Below are 20,398 nucleotides of genomic sequence, written 5' to 3' on the forward strand. Positions count from 1 at the left end.
CAGGTTGTTTGTACATCACAGGGTCACCACAGTGACAACATAATTCAGTCTCACACCTACAGGCACTTTAGTTTCTACCTCATTGGACCTGCGTGTCTTCAGACTGTGGGTGTAGAATCAAACTACAAACTAAAACAAGCATAAAGAAAGCCAAAACACAATGAAGACATTCAAAAAAAAATCCATAATCGTTCAGTAAAATGATTTGAATATTGCAATAATCGATGGCCTGTGGGGGGTACTTTGTTCAATAGGCTTCTCAGGAATCGTGCAAAGCGCCTATTTTAGTTTCCTAATGAAAATGTTAATATGTTGCTCGGGGGAAATTATCAGGAGATCAGGAAACAGAAATCAGGAGAAACTGTGAGAGAAAGTCAAAGATTTACATGTGTCTGTGTAGCCAAAGAAGGACTGATTAGATCAGTAGATTCAGCTATAGAGTCTAATTATAAGCAGCCTCATTGTCGACTAATGACTCTTTGCTGAGCTGCAAAGATTGCTAGATTATTTTTCTTGTATGCGCTGTTTCTTTCATACACAATGAGAAACCTGGTTAGACTGCGAACCAAGTCAACAAATTTTCCCATTTCCATTCCTATAAATCTGACCCTCTGCCTCTGTCCTGTAATTAAGTGAGGCTGTAGGTTCATGAGCTCTGACTGTTTCATTACTTTTGAATAGGCCAAGATGTGCTGATATGGATGAAAATGGGATATCAATGCAGCCGCTATTACTTGAGTCTATATTAATTATTTTTTCCTCTGTATTATTCTCCTTTTGTTACCTCCCAAGGCTATTCAGGGATTAAGAATATTTTTAGACGATTATCAGTTGGTGATTCACTCTAACTTTGAGGCCACATTTTTGTGTATTGAAAGTTTCAAGTGGCAAAATATAGAAACGCATTTGACGGCATATACATCAACAGAGAGGGCTAACGCTAGTAAATGACTCCCCTCAGTAGCTACAGAAAGCAGCATAGAAGAGGGCTGAGGATTTATCCTGAGTGTCACTTTGTCTTTGAAACCTGTAGAGACCAGGTAGGCAATCATCTATAATGTAGGTTTGAGAGTAAAAACCGAAGCGAAGAGCTCTACTGGACTCTCATGCAAGGTCAATGCTAAGAGTGTAATTCTCTGCAGACTTTGTACAGTGAACTATTTTTAGAGAAATATTTCACATAAGCTATACCTTCCAGAGGGAGTGCTCTCTGGTAAACTGACAGTGGTTCACCCTCAGCAGCAGACTCCTCTGTGTAAAAGGGTGTGGAAACAGACATTTCTACTTATTAATATGTATAGCTGTTGCCTCCTTGTCTCCCTAAAGGATGTACATCTGATAGTGTGTGTACATAGTGTTTGTGTGTGTGTGTTCGGAGGCTTTGTTCCTGCACTGGCGCCGTGTCTTCCTCAGGGGGAGAATACCGTGAAAGTCAGCAGCAGCACTGGGAGGTTAATTGCTAAGTTATAAATCACACAGGACGCTAAGGCTGCAGGTGCTGTTAGCATATGGCAGCTCTCAGGACATAGCATAACCGCTTCTGCAGTACAGCCATTTTGTCTTTTTTTTTTCAAAGGTTTATTTTGGGGCTTTTAATGCCTTTTTTTAAGATAGGACAGTAGATAGAGTCAGAAATGTGGGAAAGAGAAAGTGAGGAAAGACATGAAGGAAAGGAGCCATAGGTCAGACTCGACCCACTTGAAGGGCCACAGACTTCGTACATGGGGCGCGCACTAACCACTAGGCTACCGGCTCCCCGACTTCGTCATTTCTGTCATAACATTTTAAACTTAATGTCCTGTGTCTTTGTCAAATTGTACAGTCTACCTCTTGCACATGTTTTCCAAAGTGGTTTTTATGCTACAAATGCCAATAAACTGAACTGAACGGAACATTAACACCACAGCGATTAGTATTTCAAACTCTGCTGCTCGCTTACAAAACAGCGACAAAAACGGCTCCTCCTTACTTTAACTCTCTCATCCAGGTCTACACTCCCTCACGCCCGCTACGCTCTGCCAACGAAAGGCGTCTGATCCAACCTTCACAACAGGGTCCTAAGACGCTGACTAGACTCTTCTCCTCTGTCGCCCCCCGGTGCTGGAATGAACTTCCAAACTCCATTCGATCTGCAGAGTCCCTCTGCACCTTTAAGAAAAAGCTAAAGACCCAGCTCTTTCATGAATACCTACTAACTTAATGATGATGGTGTGCATATTATTGATGATGATGATGGTTGTGACGATGGTTTTGTTTGATAACGACGACTTATAAGATGGTTTCTATACCGATTAGAGCTCTCAAGAACTGCCGTCAACGTTGTGCTTTGCCTCTGTGCAATGCCTGTCAGCACCTGTGTGTCCAATCGGACTCAAAGCTGATCGTTTTGCTCTTACTGACTTTGTTCCCTTTTTTCTAGATCCTTGCTTGTGTTGTACTTACTCTCTATATTTCGTACAATGTTGTCTGTGTCATGTGTAACTAAGGAAAATGTTCTTCAAAGATGAAGGAATGTAAGGGAAAAAGGAAAATTAATATTTTTAGTACAGCAAACCAGGATTGAATCTTCACCTTTGAACCTCAAAATTAATTAGACATGAAAATGAAGATGAAGAGCTTTATGTGCAAGCTGTGTTGAATAGGGTCTAGTGATGAATGCTGTGAATGTGCAGGTTTGAAAAGAAAAAAAGTACTCTTAATGTAATTTTTTTTAATGCATTCCTCTTTCTTCAGGCCCCAGTTCAACTTAACATTCCTAAATGCAATGCCTGTCCTCATAAAAAGCCACTTTAGCTGCACTTGTGCTAAAGTTAATCATCTGCCATCTTTCCTTCACCAGTTTTCTTTTTCTTTTTGCTTCTTTCCGGCCACGGTCACTCTGGTCTATCAAGGGCTTTATTTAAAGATGGATTTTAAAGTTCATGTTGGATTGACACAGCTTGCACTTAGGTTGCTGTGGAAACCAGGATGACATATGGGCAGGTTATTGAGAATAGAGGAAGTGGGCATTTGAGAGGCTTTAGATGCCTGTTAAGATTAATGATTTTTGTACAATACAGTTCTACAGACCAAATCTAGATTTAGCCAGCAGGAGGGGACCAAACATATGTTAACATGCAGATAGAAACACCACAAGAAGAAGAACAAGTCAGCAGTCTGCTTTACATTTGTATACATACCTTAAATAGTTAGGGTCTCCATACCAGTGTTGTTTGTTCAGTTAAATTTTTATACAACACACCAGTTCAAATTAAAGTTAGGCTTAAGGCTATGAACACTTCAAGGTGGCCTCTGGTTGCTGCAGTTTGCTGTCTGCCGGGCAACACAGGAGCTGATCCGAGTCACTGAACCTGACTGCTTGACAATCAAATGTGGCCATTACTCGCTCGAGATGAACCAAGACGGCAACAGACGGAGGGCGTCGAAAACCCTATTTCCACAAACCATTACTAAGTCCACTTTTTAAATACAGTTAATGTATCATCAAAAAAATGTTTAAAGTGAAAAGAATTCCCAAGATGTCAAACTCTAATTTTGAAGGAAAAACAGACCAAATATGTATTATTTTCTTAGGACTATATTATGCCTTATGTAAAATACTCAGTAATAAGTAGTCTATAATCAGCACTGTCAGCACTGAAAGTGCAAGTTTGCTTGACAGTGTAGTTGTAACCTTATACGAGGCAGGTGCTCACTGGTTTGATGGGGTGTGAGGTTTGGACAGTCACCAGTCAGCTCCCTCAAAGGTCTCTGAATCTGGCTGACATCCTGCCCTTAGCCATTACCAGCCCTCTGTATACAGGAAAAGATAGTACTCATGCTGGGACTTGGGAATCGAAATTAATAATTAAAGAGAGAAGGGAACTTTGTTTCTGGCATGTTTCAGTCTGAACAGGACCATCAAAATGATAAAAAAAAAAAAAAAAAAAAGACATACATAGTTTGAAGAACTTTCAAGCACCCTACTCAGAGGTGCTAATGCCTGGTGCTTGTGGGGAGAGACCGAGGTGTTCAGTTTCATTTACTGGGTCTCCATGTTCTTCACTGGTGGATATTTTTATGATCACCGCTTGTTTGAGTGCCAGCACATTTGCATGAAGAAGGACGTTTCTAGTGCCCATAAATAGGAGAGCCAGGAGCATCCATCACCTCTCTGGTGACAACCTGTTCTTTGCGATTATTTCCATCAGTTAGTCAAATTGGGTAAAGGGGCTCAGCAATAACCAGGGCAATACTCTATTCTGCTAATCATGTCACTTTTAATTCAGTATGCACGCCAATAGGGAAACGGAATTTAATAGTACAAATGAACTATAAAAATGCCCTAGATCTGGGGAGTATTTAAATGGCATCATCAGCAAACTCAGCATACTAAACAATGTTTTTCTTTGGATGACTTGAACAAGGCACTGGGAGATGTTTATTGTTCCTGCAGTTACTATTTTGAAGCCTGGGAAACTGTTTGAATCTGGAAGCATAAACATCCCATTGAGTAGACTACACACTCTGTCACGTTACATTTTCACATCATTATTCTCTTTCAAGGGAAGATTTGAATGTTTCTATCGCTCTTGGTTTGATGTAATTCACATGATTATAGGGATCTGTGAGTTGCAGCCACATGGGTGACCAATTAGGAAACACAATGAGCCTAAAAATGGACTGATGTTTATTCTGATACATTCACAGGCGCTAAATTTCAATGGCAGTGTGTTGAGCATCTTAGTGTAGGTCAGGTTTTAGCCGAGCTGTGTAAAGGAACATGTTCATTAGACAGAGTGCAACAGACTAGACAATGAAGAACAGTTTTTATGTTATGTTTCCTTTATTGTAGATAAGGTTTAAATATTGATGTTGCCAGTGTTTATTACAGTCACAAATGACGAGGATGAGATCCCTTTGGTGTTTTGAAGCAATCAGCGCGTCAGTGTGAATCAAAATCAAGCGACCCTCATCAAAATAGCGAAAGTATGTGGCCATTATTTTCAAAATAAAACTGCTTAATTTAAGGCTCCTGGTTAATAAATGAATTAAAAAAACAATAACATAGGCCAAAGATAGGTAAGATAAACGTTGAGTAATGTAAAAATAATTGGGTGATAAACCTAGTAGGCTAGGCTCATCTTGTAGTTAAACTCCTTTAAAGAACTAGGCTCTGCAATTTTTTACAGTCTTAAAGCTGCACTCAAAGACACTTTCAGATACTTTCTAGTCTCCAAAAAGACCTTTTTAAAATTCACGTACGAATAATGTCACCCGCTTTTTAAGCAATTTCCACATAGTTTACGGGCTAGTCTTTTATTTTTGAAAGACACTTCCGGTCCCAGTATGCCTAACTGTGTTTGACTTCACCAAACCGCTGCACTGGACAGCTCTGCTTTTTACGTTGGCAGCCAGACGTTACCAATCTGTTTCCACTGTTGCTGGGCACGGACGAACACCGGGAAAGTCTAAAAAACGGATCGAGACCGGTAAGCTGAAGCTGCTTTTTTTTTTGTTCTCTCTCTGCTTGTTCTGTCACACATGAGGAAGAGGACTGTCACTGAACAAAAGTTGCGCTTTGGCGTTAGAGGATGCTGATGCGATAATTCAGGTGCACAGGTTGGCTAAGTTGTAAAAGCCTGGAGTAAATTAAAACGTGGTGTTGTAAAGTTGTATTTCGCTTTTGTGTGATTGGCCGATAAAGTGCACGTAAGGTGTCCATACAGATTATGGATTTGAGGGGATATGCGTATTTACGCACCAGCCGCACTAAACGTTTAATCCATTTGGGAAAAGAAGAGAACAGTTTGAGGAGTTAGGACAAGTTATTGAATAGATGAGTCATATAAACCAGAAAATGCTATGTCAGTAAAACGAAAATTACAATAACGTAATGAGGGACCTTCTTGACAACTCGTTTGTAAATGTTAACCAAAATTGAACTTTCCTTAAACCACGTTGGAAGTAACCATTTCAGTTCAAGTAGTAGCCTAATTTTTTTTTTTAAATGCTTCAGACATGCTCTAATTCTTCTCTGTACCTTAAATTGTTCTCCCACCCTGACTTACGGACCCCACAAAAATATTCCCCTCTGACAATTGTCAATAACTTCCCCTCAAATTGTACTCTTCACTGCAGCCTATATCGACATTACATTTAGCTAAATAAAGTATCTTTCTTTGCTTAAGATGCAAATCTCTACATTTTTTCTGCACAAACTTGTTCTTCTTGATGAAATTCTATTGACCTTATCGGACTGTGTTTAGTAACTTTGATAACAACATGAAGTTTTCAAAGACAAAATAATCTGAGAATAGTCATTTTAGTAGCTTTGCATTCTAACTCCTCATAAAGTGTTTACATAACTCTGTGTCCTGCTAAATCTGCATGTCCTGCTGAAGGGCATGATGCTACATATCATAACTGACTGCATATTCTGGGTTCACTGCTTTTTGAAGGGGGCAAAATTCGACTTTGCATGCAAGACCCCGGGACATGGATGTGCTGTCATGACATGCTTTGATTCTACAGACTGGACATGGGCATTTGTTCTGAGACATTTAACATCCTTTTGCTCAGTTTTTTTTTTTTGTATTTGAAGTTAGATGTGTCTGTTTTAACTGTAGGGAGAGAAAAGTGTTTTTTTGTTGTTGTGGAGAAGTTGGAATGTAATCTGTCTTTGAAAAATGAGCAGGATCAGAAGCTTGTGAAAGTATCAATTGATTTTGCTGCTGAAACCTTTATGCTCAGTAATTGTAGCAAGAGGTCTAATAAATCATGTGAAACATCTTAGCGTTGAGCATGGCAGAGTGCGGCTTCTCTGAATGCAGCTACACTTTTTATTTAGCGGCAGCACCTGAATACCTACCTGAAAAATGTTACAATTCTTCATGCTTTTAAAGTGTGCAATACCATTTCCACAGTCATTTCTGTTTAAATGATTGTTGATGATTGTTTTTGTTTTGGAGTTTTTATAAAGTAAGGGCGAGTGGAGCTGGTGTTTAATAGTATACACATGTTCGTCATGAGCTGTTTGGTGCGGGTCATCTGGTTTCAGAAGTACAGGGCAGTAATTGCAGTCTCTTTGGACACGAGCAATGTAAATGTGTAAATTCCACTTGGAGGTCTTGTATTTAGCTGTTACCAAAAAACCACTGCTGGATGAAGCCAGCAGAATTGTTTTGGTGAACCCAAATGAGAAGGCAAGAAAGTGAAAAACTTCCCTTTTCATTTGGCTCTACTGTTTGGAAGTCTTGTGGTTTTACAATAACATTGCAGAGCCATAGTTCAGTTGAATATAAATACATATGGATCCCCAGTATGTCTTTATGTTGCAGAGTTTAAGCCAATGTTTAAGTTTAGATTTAGGGGGAAAACATCTTATGTCTTACGTCTCATAAACAAACTGCAGATTCTTCAAAAGCTTCAGCTCTCAGTTTAGCTGTCACTTTTTTTGTGTTTATCTTCATCATTCAAACATTGCAACTAAATGTTATTCATGTTTTTGCTGTCACTAATCAGATTTACACATACATACCTTGCAAATGTATAGTTTATTTTATTTAACCATTTGAGTTGGGCTTCTGCAGGGTGGTGCAGTGGTTAGCGCTGTTGCCTCATAGCAAAGAGGTTCCTCATTGGGTAGGAGCCTCGCTGTGTGGAGTTTGCATGTTCTCCCCGCGGGTTCTCTCTGGGTACTCCGGCTTCCCCTCACGGTCCAAAGACATGCTCGTTAGGTCAACAGCTGACTCTAAATTGCCCTTATCGGTGTGAGTGTGTGGCTGGTTGTCTGTCTCTATATGTCAGCCCTGTGATTGACTGGCAAACAGTGTAGGGTGTACCACGCCTCTCGCCCAGTGACAGCTGGGATCAGCTCCAGCCCCCACAACGGGAAAAGCAATGTGGATAATGGATGGTTCGACCATTTGAGTTGTTCACTAATTATTCTGTTAATACAGTTTATGTGTGAGAGAAAATGAAATGGAGGAGAAAAAAATACCCCTAATCATAGCCTGCATCCACATGCAGGAGAACACTGACAGAATAACATCTGTTATTTTTGATAATTTCTCAAAACCTCATGTAAGGCTCTTTGACACACACACACCTGCTAGTCTGTTTACGACTGCATGCACACACTTCAAAATCATTTTCTTTTTAAAATGTAATTTAAAAAAAAAATGATTTCAAGGTCATCAGTTTTCCATCCCAGCTTGGTGTTTGTTTGGAAACAGGCAGCAGAGATTGGATTTTTTTTCTGTGTTTCTGAGGGGCAGCTTTGTAGTTCTTCTGGCATCATTGCCTTCAGTCAATGTCGCTGCTTACTCTTAAGAACCACATGCTTTAGTCTCTACCTTCACTTGTATTGATTACTGGCTACAAAGCCTACATTACAAACAGCCAAATCATGAAATATGAGTAAAGATGATGTTAAAAATAATACATTGTCTTTTTGTCAGTGCTGATTCAGAGTGACAGGAGACAAACGGCCTATCTCTCACTCTAGTGTTTTTTTCAGCCGATACATTTTGCGTTTACTTTTGGTGAAACATGGTGATGAAACCTATTCGGACAAAATGCATGACAGTTGTGCTGCAGTGAAAACACTCGCTTATCTCGTGGGGTCATTTGACAGAAAGCATCAATATTAGATGTAAAAAGGGGTCGCTCTGCAGCTGCACGCGGCATCCATCCACCTGGGCAGTTTGATGGATTTGATCTTTTTTTGGATGAATTTATCTCATACTGTGAGTGTTTCCTTTGCCAAGAAGAAAGTTGGAATGCAGCTCACATGGTGGGGAAAATGCAAACATTACCTTTACTCAGATGGCTACATACTTTTTAAAGACATAATATAGAGAAGTGTGGGGAAAGTGTTAGCTCCAAGTAGTGGAGAAAAGAAAAGGTGAGACAAAAAGCCATGTTTTTGGACTTCAGTACTACCCTTAAGTACATTCTCTGACTTTTCCCCCTACATTATATTACAAATATTTGTACTTTTTACTAGAAACAGACCATGGCTTTAGCTTTAGTGCATTTGAGGTGAATTATTGATTATTTTGCTTCATTGCATTCTCCAACATGAAGACTGATATCAACCCAGATGTACAAGAAAAACCCACACATGGAATAGATTTCATTATGCATATCAAACCCCCTCGGACATAACATGAAAAAAATGATGTCAAACCTTAATCGAGACAAATCAAGTAAACTTGATTTATGTGGCTCACAGGGATAACTTGTAGTAAGACATTCTCAATCCAACTCATTCGATCTCAAATAAAACAAAAGATCATTCGTTAATTAGTTTTGTATTTTATTTTTAGGCTTGAATGATTTGAAGATTAAAAGCCTGAAGTATCACGTGCGGTTCTGTTAGCTTTGCACAGAATCAGCAGGTAGATGTTTCCCATCAGGTGGGCTTCTTTTGACTCCTATTCTGTGAGTACATTTAGACATTTAAAAATGCAATCAGGACTTTCTTCCTCTTCTTAACATCTATATTTCTATTTGAGTAAAGAATGTGCATGCTTTTGCAACCTGTTGCCACAGCCTCGTCTTCCTCTCCTGCTGGTTTTCTACCTGAGGCTCACACATATATGAAGGCCCACAAATTGTTACATGTGTTAAGAATTCTACTGTGCTTACTGGCTCTGGAGGTCAAGACTCTCTTAAGAAATGCATGTGCCAAGCCTCTGATTAAAACACATTCAAGTTGCGTTTTAATAAAGAATCTTTCTCTTTCTTTTTCCCTGCTTGCCCTCACCTCACATTTGTCTCTGTGATTTCTCTCAGCTGCTGCTCAAGTGGCCTCTCGCTATTTTGCTTTAACCTTCTTTAGATCCTCCTCCTCCTCACTGCTGTTATCTTTGCTATCATCACCTGCTGGGACAAGGTGACCAGCCTGCCCACACTGAGCCACTCACACAGCTGGAGCCCACCAGGCCACAGAATGAATTTCCACACTTTTGGCTGTCTGCTGACCTCTCTTGTTCTCCCTCCCTGTCCTTCTCTCTGTGCTAACCTTGCTTTTACTGTATACCATCAGAGAGACGCAATGACCTTCAGCTGGATTTTATGAATTGTTTTGTGCTAAAATAGTGTTGTACTTTTACCATCACCAGAACAAACTAAGTTGATTCCCAATTAGCTGGGGGACAACACCGTCCTATATCAGACCAAGCTGAGCAGCAATGTCATGTTCAAGGCTGTCATAGCAGCTGATTTAAAATGTTAAGTACATAAGAAATTTAAAATGAATAATAAAAAAAACGACTGTCATGCATTCAACAGTTGTGTGTACTGCTCTGTCTAAAATCACCGTTGAATTAGCTTAAAATGGTTTGAAATATACTTCAAAAGAATCTACAGCTTATTTTATTCACTGACTGAATTTACTCACTGATCCATGCAACATTTCATTTTTTAAATGTGTCCTTTGTGACATACAGTTCAGACATTTATTGAGATGTTGTATCACAAATTAGTTTAACAAGCAGTCTTGATAAATTATAAATTCCATCACCTCCCACCAGGGGTTGTCTGAGAATCGAGGGGGGCAAGTAACAAGCTGTGTAAGACAGGTTGAATGAAAAATGGTGAAATGTCTATAAAACTCAAGCACACTGGCGCTTCTAGCCTTGTTCTCTCGCTTTCTAACTTTGGCCCAAAGAGCAACAAAAGTGATTGCACCATTCCACTTCTGTGACCTTCGATGGCCGGAGTTGGTGACCTATGTCAGGCTGGAGGTGGTAGAGACAAGGTGGGGGGGTGGGGGGGGGGGGGGGGGGGGGGGGGGGGGGGGGGGGTGGGACTGGGTGGGGGTCAGGGATTCTGACAGCTGCGCGGAGTGTGCCTCGGGGCATGCAGCCTGCCCTTTTCCTGTTCCAAGCCCCCCCCCCCCCCCCCCCCCCCCCTCCCCTTCTACCTCCCTCCTCCCCCGCCTGCCTGGCAGACTGGCATGCTGCAGTGGAGGTGCACAGCCCAGGGATTGACTCAGAGGAGAGGCTGTCTGCTCCTTAGCGCGGCGCAAAAGCAGTGATACTGAGGACCCCGGAGAGGCCAGCTTTAGATTTCACTTTCTTCCTCCTCCTGTTTCTCCCGTAACACCTTTTACAACTTGTCTTCCCCCGGTGATATTAAAGGAGGTGATCTGCCAGCAAGAAGTAAATATGAGAGGAGAAGTGGGTGCTTCATTTGATCACATTTTGACTCATGCTTATGAAACAATTTGCTTCATTAACAAAACGCAACACAAGTCTCCAAAAGTACTTTGACACTCGTCACATGTGTAATTACTCATACAGACAGTAGCTCCAGTGTAAGATGTGTGCATTCATTAACACCAGCACATGCGCACACACAGTGGTGCGTTTATGCTGCAGAGCCCTCTGGGGTTAAACACTGGCTCTGTGTGTTCAGGTCCAGGTAACCCCCCCCCCCCTTCACCTCTCTGCACAACAACAACAAACACTAAATAGACGTCTAGTTCTGGTCCAACTACATTTCTTAAGGACGGAGGGGGCTGTTTTGATCTGAAACTTGCTGCCATAGACGCCTTTCATGAATATGCAGATACAGTGTGTGTGTGTGTGGGGGGGGGGGGGGTATCATTTGACTTTTAAAAAAAAACATTTATTTAAGTTGGCTTAATTTGAAACATGATTTTTTTTCCCCACAACGCCCTGCTCCACACACAGTCGCTCATTCATCTCCAAGTGTTCTCACCTTGTAGCCGCCCAGCAACAACTGCAGTCTTTCAGTGGTGCTCAGCCAGAGCTGTCGGGGGTTAATTGCCTTGCTCAAGGGTAACCAATATTGACAGAAAGGGAGAGTGATAGTCAGTTGCTTTCTCAGTGATTATTCATAGCTGATGGGGAAGAGTTTTTCAGTCTTGATCGTGTGTGTTGAGCTCTTGTCTTCATCACTTTTATTTTTTTATTTTTTTTGCACTGGCAAGATTACGATAGCAATGTTCATGCAGCAATTCATGCATTAAAGTTGAAAGACAGTTTTCGGAGCTGTTTAATGTGAAACCCCAGGCAGTGCGACAGGGTAAAATAATGCTCTAACTCAACATGGGCGTTTTGTTTGTTGAACCTGAATGAATGTATTGCATGCGATTGAGTAAAAGGTTTTTAGTTGGAAGGCATTATTCTGAGGCTTCATTTCAGAATAATGCTGAACTCTTAAAGCTACTGATCGATACTGTGTGTTTTAGCGAAGCACACAAGTGTAGTTGTATTCTCCAGTCAAGTCAAAATGACGAAAAACGATTAGTGAAATATTGTGATCTAACGTTGTCTGAATGTTTGAATTTAGAAAATCTCAGTATCTTAAAAGACATTTTCATTTTGTAGTCTTTGCTGTCACTTGAGTATGAAGCACATTCATGAATATGTAACACCGGCAACCACCAGGATACCACAGGCACCCCACGGATATTTGGATTAACTGAGTGTCATCTGTTTAACGTTCAGCTTTCAGGAGTTGTAGGTGAACTTGTTTCTGTCTGTCCCTGGAAGTCACACAGTAACAATTCGGTGGTATTTGAAAAACACTTTAAAACAAGTTCACAATCTTCCCCTTTTAACCTCCACAGTTATGCTCTGATTCTGAAGTATTTGCTTTGATACTTCATATTGACCAGGTTAAGAGAGCGTGCTGTTTTGCAGAAGGGCAAACTTCTGTGGATACAGAGGACAGGTCGTTTTCTCAACAGTCATCACTTGTGTCATCTTTAAGTGAGCTCAGGAGGAGACGGTGAACAAAACTGTTACAGCTATTCCAGAAGTTGTACTTGATACAGAAGTATTCTTTTTAACTCAAGCACGTGTTACCACTCCAAGAAATGAGTACTGAAAAAGCTTTGACAGGATTTATTAACCTTTTTATGTTCTGTTTTGTCGGTCGTCACGTTTATTTATTTGACATGGACACACAGGTACATTGGTGCTGTGACATTTAACTATGCACAAGTCCCACATGCACTCCTCTTAGTGTTTTTAGCAAAATGCTAACTTGCAACACCTGTCAACATCATACACTCTAAACCTTTAGCAATCACAAATTAACTATTCTGGATATTAATGGGACAAGATTTAGTATAGCAAGTCTTCTAGTTTTGATTTGTATTATGAGTATAATGGTCCACTTGATTATGCAGGCGTTGTCTGTACACAGGAAAACATCCTTTACCTTTGACCTTTAATATTTGCATCAGCTGTTTATCAGTCTTATCAGTTCAATATCAGCATTCCTTCTAGATGTATTCGATCTCCCTTGGGTATGATATACATTGTTGTCTCTACATCCTTGTTTATTTTTGTATTTTATGTACAAGCTGCTCCTTACTAATTGCCCCTGAAGGGATTTATAAAGTTATTTGAATTTTGAATGTGTGAGAACAAAAGAGGAAACAATCCACTGTGATCAAACCCTGGAACCCATCGCCACTCACACAAAGACAGTTTCGCTTTAATTAAAGTCTTGTGAGACAGAAAGAAAGACCCCTGTCACAGTTGACAGTTCACTGTTAAATGTGCCAACAAAGAAGGTATAGGCGAATGTTTGTTCTTGAAATATTCGTCATTTTTTTTTACTCAGCAAAAAATAGACATTGAGACAGTACCCAACCCTACTGAAAAGCCACAATTAAGTTGACTTTTCCTCCCGAATTCCAGGATTGAACTGTTTGTAAACAGACATGTTGATAAAACGTGGCTTTCTCATATCACAAGTCGTGGTTTATTTACAGTTTTCTGACCTAAATTTATACAATAAACATTAATAATTAGGATGATCATTTCTCTCAGATATTATCACATTGTCTACACATCTCAGGTGTATACCACACATGACATTTTGATGGTTTTACACAGACTGGCTATGTGTGTGTGAATGTGTATCTATGGGTGGTCTCTCTGTGGTTTCCAGCTTACATTCCGTGCCCTTCCTTTGGGCTGAACATCTGTTTGATCTCCTGCACATCAGCAAACAGCTCCTCCTCTGCCTCCCAACCCTCCAGCTATCAGCTATCAGAGTCATTACAGCTCGCAGGAGGTGGTATCAAAGCTTCCTCCACCCCCGCCAAGCCAGCAACCTCCTCACCCACCTCCATGTCTCATTGATCAGACAAGTGATCCATGCCGATCACAGTAGCCTCCACCATCTGGAGGGCTACACTTGTTTCACTGTTTGTCTCATTGAACTAAGCACGCTGTGAGGAGAGGAGGTTGGATATTGATGGGTGTCATGTAGGGATGCAACAATACAGTCAGCTCATTATGTTCATTATGTACCTCGGTTTCTTAGTCTCAGTTTTTGGTTTGGTTCTGACGGCCCAGGCCGTAGTCTTTTTATTTTTTTCGGTTGCGTATATTCCATTCTTGGACGTTTCATGCAAATTTTACAGGAACAATATAAGATTTAAAAAAAACAAAACAAGCTATTTTTTAATTCCAAATCATCTTTGATTCATTCTTGCACGACACATTCCTGGTGTATGGTGTATAGTCTCAGTGAAAAACAGGCAGTGTTCAATTAGTGCCATGTAGAAGCCGCTGTACAAATAGGAAGACACGCACAGTATTTCAAAATAATATATTTACAGATTTTTTTTGTGGAATATCACACAGAAAAGGGTCGTAAAGCGTTGATATTTAATGGTCTCATTCTTCGTCTTTGCTCTTTTAATTCTCGCCCTGTCTGCATTTATCATGCAGGTAACAGCTGGATGCTGCATTTAAAGACAATCAGTAGCTTTATGTTCGTAACGTTACAGCCTGATGCAGTCCGTTTCTGTCAACTTGGCAAAACTACATAAGTGTTTCCATATGAGTAGGGTATAACAATGTTCGCAGATAGTCATTTTTAGTGTTAACCGTTTACTCTTCTTTGTCATTATACTCGATGTGATGAAAATAAAATGTCCCCACACCACTGATTTGAAAGACGGCGGTGCTTTCTCATACTGCTGTCACCCTGTACCACTCGCCATATCAATGTAATGTGTGATACTGACACCAGGGTTGTTCACTTTAGCCAATGAGATTGGATTTTCATTTTCAGGGAGGAGTTTCCTTATCCCAGCGCGTGGATTAGCAGGCACACGCAAACAGAACGAATTCTGAATGAAATGCAATTGCATGGAAGCTAATTGTGCGCAAAACCGAAAGCACCGCAATTCACAAGCACGTATTGAACGGTGGATACTAAACGGTTAAATGTTATATTAAGAAATGTTGCATCCCTTCTGTCTCGGCTCACCCCAGATAGCCTGATAGTGACGGTGATACTGGAGATTGGCCTATGATGCCACTATTGACGTAGCAGGTGACTCAGAATTTCTGATATCATTCAGCTTTTCTTTTTCATTTTGTCTCCTCACAATGAACTGGGGCTTAGCAAAGCAATCAGCAGTGGCCCAGCCTTTGATTAAAAGTCATATTACCACGCTCATACCATATGTTGGATAAGCAGCTTCAGGAAACTGACCTGTTTTTTTTTTAGTATGTGTTTTTCTCTCCAGTATCTTCCTTTTCCTCCTCTCCTATTGCAAGGTGTTTTTCATTTCTGCCTTGCACAAGTGTGTGTGGGTGATGCTCTTTTCTTGAGGCCTCTTATCATCCGTGTCAAACTGGTGGGCTGAGAATGGCTGGACCAAGCTCTCCACTAGGCAAGATCCCACATTAAATCCACTTCCTCCAGTTTAAAATCCCTCTCAGCCCTGCAGCAGCAGGAGAGACTTCAGCTCTTAACTCAAACGGCTGACGCACACATCGACTCGCTGATCCGCTAAATCACTTCTGTTAACCGCATTGATTCACTGTGTCTCTCTCTCTGTTTCTTACCTGTTCAGTGAGTCAGTGATCTTAAGGAGTATATATATGACTTATTCTGAATTGACAAAGTTGAGGACTTCTTCTAGCAGTTATACATGGCACTTTTTTCACTGTCGGATTTGAGCACGGCCAATTTTATCTGTTGGCCAGTATGAGTTTTAAACAAAGCTAATGAGGCAGCAAAAGTCTCCACTTGTTCTGCATTAGTTGATTTTATTTCCCTCCATCTCAGTGCCGGCCATCACAGACTCGTGCTGTCCTGACAGCTCTATAATTGAACCATATATTTTGGTTACCTCTCAGTAAAGAGAGGGAGAAGGGGCATCTTTCAGCGCTCCAATCCGGGGCGCTTTTTTTTGCTGACTGAACAGGGGCTGCTGGGGTTGGGTTAACAATCGTAATGACACCGCTGTCAGGAAGGGAACATAGTAGAAGATAAAGAGAGGGGAAGAATGAATGCACCTGCTCTTTGGAGAGGCCAAGACTTGGAGAGAGAGGGAGTAAAGAGAGGCAACCATTGCTTTGTGCAAACAACTGTCTGCTGCACTAGTGGACAAAGCTCAATACAGCCACTCTTCCTAATGCATGTTTATTTTGCATATATTTCATACAATGATTTTTTTTTAAGTGGAAATGATTCACTCAGAGCATCAAATTCAATGTTAAGAGCGTTTTAAAGAAATATTTGCTGTATGCTTCCCTCTATCCCGTATAACACAAGCACAAAACTTAACATTTCCCAACATTTTTGGGGTGAGCTACATGTGTGATCAATATGGTCTAATTTTTCACCCCGACTTTTTTCTAGATTTTTTTCTGCCAGCCCCCTAGTGAAATGAATTCAAGAAGTCATGGTAAGCAGATATGTGATTGTAGCAAAACAATATTTACGAAAATTCCCCTTGAGCAAGTGGGCAGGGAGTAATGACGTTTTTTTATCATGCAAAGGCTGTGTGACATAGTGGACTCTGTTCATTCCTCTGCCATCTTATTTGAGTTATTTTATTATAATATGAATTATATTACTGTGATTTCTGCAGCATCCTTTTAACATTATGTCTTGCCTCCAGATTTGTAAAACAAGTTTTGTTTTCCTTTTTGTTGTGGCTGTTGAGAAGGCACCAAAAGACAAAAGACAAAAAAGGGATACCAAGGGGAGCTTATTGTGTCTACTCTCCCCCAGCACAGGGTGCTTCAGGTTCTTTAAGCCATGTGACGCTTCAGTGACTCTCATCTAAGAAACTAGGCAAGAATCAAAACAAGGCACTCGTTCTCTTCTACAAAATTGAACCACAAGAGTGTGCACAAAATCAATAGCTGGAGCGCTGTAGCGCAAGACAACGCTTTCTGTCTGTGCTAATGTTTTTTGATGGCAAACGTAAAGGAAAACACCTGAACAAGAAACCCTGAGGGATATTGACCGTCTCTTGTCCTCTATTATTTTCCCTTGTAAGCTCATCTAGCAACATAGACCTATGGAATTAGATCCCATGCTCACAATGCACATTTCAGTGTCACATGCATGGATTTACTGTGTGGCACTTGCGTAACAATGTTTTATTGGAGATCATGATAGACGCTTATTGTCACGTTCTAAGGACTGATTATTTGCAGGTTTGAAAACTACATAACACCAAACAAAAACATAGATCATTCAGTATTTAGAAGCTGTTTCCATTGATTGAGGAACTGGGGAAAAATATGAAAAAGTTGTGATTAAAAAATAAATGTTATCAAAAAACAGTTATTAATTATAGGCTATATCAGAAACATGGAAAGCCTGCTAGTCGTAAGATAAGAGATAAGATAATCCTTTATTTATCTCACAATGGGGAAATTTACAAGAAGGGTTCAAGGGTTGGATTCACATTTTTGGAAATGTATTGATACACTGGCCGAGTAAAATGGCAGGAATCTGTATGAGGTCTGTTGACTGAGCACACATTCAATGGCTTTAATAAAAAACTGAAAATGCCATCTTATGTGGGTAGCAACATTTGCCAGCTATGCTATACCAGAGTTACAGGTATTGCTTTATTCACATGGTCTTGTTAATTCCTCTTGGGTATATTTACATAATCCATATTTTCTTTTCTTTACTTTTTTTCAAAGATTTATTTTTGAGCTTCTTGACTTTATTCCATAGGTCAGTTGATATAGAAGGAAACCAGGTGGGGAATGACATGTGGGAAAGAAGCCACACGTCAGACTTGAACCCGGACTATCCTCTGTACATGGGGTGCGACCTAACCGCTAGGCCTTCTGCACCCTATAGTCTACATTTCTAATGACAGCTTTTTAGAGATACATTTGGATGGAGTATTAAGACCTGAATGTTGCAAAAACAAAACAAAAAAGTTATATTTTTTGGTTTTTTTTGGCTCTATGATTGAACAGCTGAAGAGAGACAGGAAATGTTGGGAGGAGGGAGTGGGGGATGACATGCAGCAAAGGGCCAAGGCTGGACTCGAACCCTTGGTCACTGCGTTGAGGACCACAGCCTCCATACATGGCACGCGTGCCATGCCTGATTTTGCAAAATCAGGAAGTTTTGAATTCATTATGAAGCACTTTTCTGAAATATTTTTCCTTTTTTACACTTTACACTACTAATGTAGTCATTTGTCGAAAACAGAAATGTTCATTTTCTCAGTTTTTCTAAGATAGTTAAGTAAGATGAAACAATGTAGTGCCTGACATGAATTGGTATAATATTTGTAACACTGTGCTCAGTCTTCACCTCTGCTGGATCTGGACAGTATCCCCACTTCATAGCCTGTATCAAGGTACTTCTCCTTCACTATAAACTTTTCTGTGGCACATGAACATACAGGCTCCCTTGAGGTGGGGGGGGGTTACATCTAACCCCAAAAACACACAGTGAAAACTGCCTGCAGAGAGACTGACCCCTCACAGGGTTCGAAACACAGAGAGCAGCCCTGTTCTCCTCTGGGCCCAGGAATCAGGGGCACACAGGAGCCTTCAGAGCGATGACTGCAGAAGGACAGGTTTGGTGGAAACGACACACATTGGAGCTCTGTATTTTTGTATTTGACTTCCTCTTCCACCCCCTCTTTGGCACAGCCCTCTCTCTGCTCTGTTTGTGTCCACACACACGCCTTTAACACACCTAGCCACCAATGTTGTGTCTGATTTTCCCAGCTGCCAGTGCCATTTAACTCCCACTTTCTTGGCTGTTTTCCTTGTCTGCTCTGTGGTCTCCACAGCCCCATATCCCCAGCCATGTTGACCCAACATCCTCTATAACAGTGAGCCCAAGTCTCCCCAACAATCTTCATATCATATAGATATACCAGAGAGAGAAAGAAACAGTGAGAGGACGCCCATCCTTCAAAGAGAGGAGTAATGGGCCCTGAGAGCACTTCTCAGCTCCCTTGCTTTTCTACACGCCTAGAGAAGTGTTGCATAAATGGTAGAATATCCTCGATGGCCACTTTTTGTATGCTAAAAGCCTTGTCCCAGGTTGGTGTTTATGTTAATGATGTTAGTCATGGTTTTGAAGTGCATGGATGATGAGCAGCTAGCCTCGAAAAAGAAAAGTGGCTCTGACCTTGGCCTACTTCAGGGAAACGCTCTGGTTTCTAACTAATAGCGTATGCCCTATTCTATCTCCCACAACATGGACGCAAAATAGCTCTGGCATGCCCCATTAAGCAGCATTTTTAATTGTTAACACGGCATAACCTGTCCTTGGCACATATTAACTACTTAATTTAAATGCCAATCCCAATTAAAGAAGGGCTGAGGAGACAATTATTTTAACTGGGAGCAAGCATGGCGCTGTAACCACCATCGTCGGCTTTAGGGTAAGATTTTTGAGCCTTACTCTGTGACTGACAGATACCTCGGGGGACAGGTGATGTTATAGAGACATTGAGCGGAACTGCACTGTTTCTGCACTTTCAGATCGAGTATAGCCCTGAGGAGAACTACCCGGCCTTTAAAAAAAGGTGTGTAATATCTCCTGGGGCTCCGGGAGCAGAGTAATAACAGCAAGGCATTTAAGACATTTAAATGTAACCTGTTATAATATAAAGTGGGGCAGCCATGTCATGGGTATTAACATGGTGAAATTGCTGTATGTTTCAACTGGTCGTACAGTGCTTCAGCTTTCATTCATTCAAAGCAAAGCTGCTGAGGCACGGTGTGAAGCCAGCCATTCTATTCCTCCATGGGTTACATTAAGTTTCTTCAGTGACAAATCGAGTCAAATAAAGACCGATAAAGGAGAGTTTGTGTTGGGATTTTTTGGTGGTCGACTTCAGAAAGTAACAGAAACTATTGACACCCAAACATTACCAACGTGGTAAATGTTTATGGGTAGGGATTCCTACTGTAAGCCATACTACCGTTTAAAAGTCTGGAACATCCCAGCATTGCCTGCATGAGTGTCTACCATTTAAAATGTGTTAATTCGAGACTTTCCATATATTGTGGCCGCACAATTGGGTCAACAAATTGTAGCCTAGTGAATGTATTTAAGCACTACAGTGTCCAGCTATGGGAAAGATGGTGCTTATATTTATGTACAGCAGTGAAATAGCTGAAGG

At 40.8% G+C, this 20,398-nt stretch overlaps 1 protein-coding gene across 2 annotated transcripts in view; it reads left to right on the forward strand.

The window, feature by feature from the left end:
• The first annotated feature begins 5,342 nt into the window (after positions 1 to 5,342).
• Positions 5,343 to 20,398, forward strand: part of znf385c (zinc finger protein 385C) — a 114,772-nt gene continuing 99,716 nt past the window's right edge. For both annotated transcript variants that reach the window (XM_061065525.1, XM_061065527.1), the window contains exon 1: positions 5,343 to 5,471. The gene's annotated coding sequence lies outside the window, so the exon portion shown is untranslated. The remainder of the gene's footprint in view (positions 5,472 to 20,398) is intronic.

This window comes from Labrus mixtus, chromosome 20 (assembly GCF_963584025.1).
Source record: "Labrus mixtus chromosome 20, fLabMix1.1, whole genome shotgun sequence".
Classification (NCBI taxonomy): Eukaryota; Metazoa; Chordata; class Actinopteri; order Labriformes; family Labridae; genus Labrus; species Labrus mixtus.